Genomic DNA, 4,710 nt, shown 5'->3' on the forward strand with positions numbered 1-4,710 from the left:
TTTTGAGACGTTGTCTCACTCTGTTGCCCCGGCTGGAGTGCAGTGGTGCAGTCTTGACTCACTGCAACCTCCACCTCCCAGGTTCAAGCTATACTCTTGCCTCAGCTTCTTGACTAGCTGGGATTACAGGCACCTGTCACCATGCCCGGCTTGTTTTTTGAATTTTTAGAAGAGATGGGGGCTTCACCATGTTGACCAGGCTGGTCTCAAACTCTTGACCTCGTGATCTGCCCACTTTGGCCTCCCAAAGTGCTGGGATTACAGGTGTAAGCCACTGAGTCAGGCCTAAAACTTTTTATTTTCTAAAGCTGAAATATCTTCAGGATAGAATTTAGATATACCATGACCTCTTGGGGCCCAGAGAAGAAAATCACTGAGGAGTTAAAATTAAGAGAAGGATCAGGCATAGTTGTGAGTGCTGTAGTCCCAACTACTCAGGAGGGAGAATTGGTTGAGGCAAGGACTACAAGACCAGCCTGGGCAATAGAGTGAGACCTGTCTTTTAATAAAGTGAAAATAGGCCAGGTGCAGTGGCTCATGCCTATAATTCAAACCCTTTGGGAGGCCAAGGCAGGTGGATCACCTAAGATCAGGAGCTTGAGACCAGCCTGGTCAACAGAGCAAAACCTCGTCTCTACTAAAAATACAAAAAATTAGCTGTGGTGGCGCACGCCTGCAGTCTCAGTTACTCAGGAGGCTGAGGCAATTCCGCCTGAAACCAGGAGGTGGATGTTGCCGTGAGCCAAGATTGTACCATCGCACTTCAGCCTGGGCAATAAGAGTGAAACTCCGTCAAAAAGTATCCACATTGTTAGGAGATGCTTGAGTGTATTTTAAATGGCTAAAACCCAGGAGAAAAAAAAAAAAAAAAAAAAAAAAAAAAAATAAAAAAAAAAAAAAAAAAAGCAAAAATAAAATCAGGAGGAATGGTTGGAGGACCTTCGCCTACTGGGTTCAAGCTATCCTCCTGTCTCAGCGTCCTGAGTAGCTAGGACTAGAGGTGCGTGCCACCACGCCCAGTTAATTTTTGTATTTTTAATAGAGACAGGTTTTCACTACGTTGGCCAGGATGGTCTCAATCTCTTGACCTCATGATGCATCCACCTCAGCCTCCCAAAGTGCTGGGATTACAGGCATGATCCATTGTGCCTGGCTGAAAAGAAATTTCAAACGGGGCATGAGTTCTAGGATTTAGAACAGCTAACGCAGGAGGAGAATGAAAGACCCCACCTAGCCTAGCCTGCTAGCTGCTTGATAGCAGCCAGAGATAACAGGAATTGTAAGGTTCTTCAGATCATGGTCTTCTATTTCTTCTCCCCTCCCCCATCCTACTTAAAATTATTCAGACGGAATGAAAGTTTAATGCAGGCAGGTGAAAATTTTCTATCTGTGTCCCTATTTCATAGCAGGATTTTGAAACATGACCAAGGAGAATGATCCTTGGAAAGGTACTTTATTTTATTTATTTATTTTTGAGACAGAGTTTTGCTCTGGCTGGAGTGCAGTGGCGCGATCTCAGCTCACTGCAACCTCCACCTCCCGGGTTCAAGCTATTCGCTTGCCTCAGCCTCCAGAGTAGCTGGGATTACAGGGGTGCACTAAGCCCAGCTGATTGTGTGTGTGTGTGTGTGTGTGTGTGTGTGTGTGTGTTTTAGTAGAGGCAGGATTTCACCATGTTGACCAGGATGGTCTCTCTCTTGACCTTGTGATCCGCCCACCTTGGTCTCCCAAAGTGCTGGGATTACAGGCAGTGAGCTACCTGCCCAGCCCAGGTACTTTCTCAAGAGCAGCCAGAAGAGCAGTAGAAGCCTCTTCCTGGTAACATCTTGCTCTACTACTATTCCCAACTTGGGCCACTATTAGCTCTGCCATGTGGAACAGAATTTGTGCATGTGCCAGAGATTATACTTGCAATGCTATCAAAATACTCATGAGTCGTGGGGGATGCACAGAGGTCCTGCCAGATCTAATGCTGATAAGAAAGCTTTAGTTTGCTAATGGTAAGGGCTACTGGACAGTACAGTAAGGATACTGAGCATAGTAGCATCACAGACAGCAAAATGGAAGCTCCTAAAAATAAGGCAAGTAAGTAAAGCTGTTGCTAAAAGGGAATATTCAGATAAACACTGGTAAGTCGTTTTGGAGAGGGATTCTGCCTATGGCTCAGTCAAAGCCCCCTGCTCTATGGCAGGGTGAATATTCTGAATCTACTGCTAACAGAAATCTTACCCACGTAATGATAACCCCAGTGGTTTAATCCACAGCAGCATTGCTGATATGCAGAGGACTTTCAGGGAGAGAGACCCGGGATGCCTTGAGGATGCTTTCCACATCTTGTGGTTGGTCTGGGCAGGGTCTTTGGACCAGAAATCTTATGTTGGCTTGTTGCATGTGAGACACTGTGCAGATTACTAAACATGTTTGAGTTCAGTTTTCCCATTTTGTAAATGGGAAGAATAGTATCTATACCAGAGAATGCTATAAGGAGCAAGTGAGACAATCCAAGTAAAGCACACAGCCCTAAACGGGTTATAGTAAAATAAATGCTATTATTATTCTGTAATTTATAGGGTGGAATGACTTAAATGTGTTTAGAATGTATCACTATTATGGCCCATGGAACAAAACATACCATTTCACCAATATCTAGTAGGTCTTCAACAAACAACAGAGACCACTAGATTAATAGACTTGGAAAGTGGTGTGATAATTCTGTACAATAGAGGGAAACTCATCTCTGAGTCAGAACATATGTAGCTCTTTTAGTGGGAATAAAATGAGTCACATACACAAAATGCCTGCCGTTATGGAGTTTATAGTGTGGTCAGGAAGGCAAATGTAAATACATGATTCCATAGTTATCTTAATTACCACTGAGATAAGTTTTTTGCTTTTATTAATTTTTAATTTTTTAAATATTTATTTATTTATTTTTGAGATCGAGTTTTGCTCTTGTTGCCCAGGCTGGAGTGCAATGGCATGAACTTGGCTCACCACAACCTCTGCCTCCCAGGTTCAAGTGATTCTCCTGCCTCAGCCTCCTGAGTAGCTAGGATTACCGGCATGCACCACCACAACCAGCTAATTTTTGTATTTTTAGTAGAGACAGGGTTTCCCCATGTTGGTTAGGCTGATCTTGAACTGCCAGCCTCAGGTGATCTGCCTGCCTCAGCCTCACAAAGTGCTGGGATTACAGGCATGAGCCACTGCTCTGGCCTTTTACAATTTTTTTTATTTTTTATTATTTTTTATTTTTTGAGACAGGGTCTCACTCTGTTGCCCAGGCTGGAGTGCCATGGTGTGATCTCAGCTCACAACAACCTCCGCCTCCCAGTTCAAGTGATTCTCCTGCCTCAGCCTCCCTAGTAGCTGGGATTACAGTTGCCCACCATCATGCCCAGCTAATTGTTTTTATTTTTATTTTGAGACAGGGTCTCTCTCTGTTACCCAGGCTGGAGTACATAGGCACGATCACAGCTTACTGCATCTTTGACTTCCTAGGCTCAAGCTATCCTCCTGCCTCAGCCTCCCAAGCAGCTGGGACTCTAGGCTTATGCCAGCACACTAGGCTAAGTTTTTAAATTTTGGTAGAGACAGGGTCTCCCCATGTTACCCAGACTGAGATAAGTTTGTTTCGTTTCGTTTCCTTCCTTCCTTCCTTCTTTCTCTTTCCTTCCTTCCTTTCTCTTTCTTTCTCTTTCTTTCTCTTTCTTTCTTTCTTTCTTTCTTTCTTTCTCTTTCCTTCTTTCTTTCTTTCTTTCTTTCTTTCTTTTCTTTCTTTTTCTTTTCTTTCTTTCCCTTTCTTTCTCCTTCCTTCCTTCCCCTCCCTCCCTCCTTCCTTCTATCCTTCCTTCTTTCCTTCCTTCCTTCATTCCTTCCTTCCTTCCTTCCTTCTTTCCTTTCTCTTTCTCTCTTTCCCTCTTTCTCTCTGTCTGTCTTTCTTTTTCTCAGGGTATCCCTCTGTTGCCCAGGTTGGAGTACAGTGGTGCAATCTTGGCTCACTGCAAACTCCGGGGTTCAAGCGATTCTCCCACCTCAGCCTCCTGAGTAGCTGGGATTACAGGCGTGCACTACTACACCCAGCTACATCTTGTAGTTTTAGTAGAGATGGAGTTTCACCATATTGGTCAGGCTAGTCTGGAACTTTCAACCTCAGGTGATTCACCAGGCTCAGCCTCCCAAAGTGCTGGGAGCGACTGCACCCAGTCTCTTTCTTTTCTTTTAATTAATTAATTTATTTTTTGTTTTGTTTTGAGACAAAGTCTTGCTCTGTAGCCCAGGCTGGAATGCAGTGGTAAGATCTCAGCTCACTGCAACTTCTGCCTCCTGGGTCCCAGTTCAAGCAATTCTCCTACCTCATCTTCCCAAGTAGCTGGGATTACAGGCATGAGCCACCATGCCCAGCTAATATTTATCTATTTTTAATTAATTAATTAATTTTTTCTCACTCACCCTCCTTCCTCTTTCTTTTCTTTGCTTCCTTTCTCTTTCTTTCTTTTTTCTTTCTTTCTCCTCCCTCCCTCCCTCTCTCCCTCCCTTCCTTATCTCTCTTTCTTTCTTCATAAAAAACAAACAAACAGGCCGGGCGCGGTGACTCAAGCCTGTAATCCCAGCACTTTGGGAGGCTGAGGCGGGTGGATCACGAGGTCAAGAGATCGAGACCATCCTGGTCAACATGGTGAAACCCCGTCTCTACCAAAAATACAAAAA

The sequence above is a fragment of the Cebus imitator genome, unplaced genomic scaffold (assembly GCF_001604975.1).
Source record: "Cebus imitator isolate Cc_AM_T3 unplaced genomic scaffold, Cebus_imitator-1.0 Scaffold440, whole genome shotgun sequence".
NCBI classification, from domain to species: Eukaryota; Metazoa; Chordata; class Mammalia; order Primates; family Cebidae; genus Cebus; species Cebus imitator.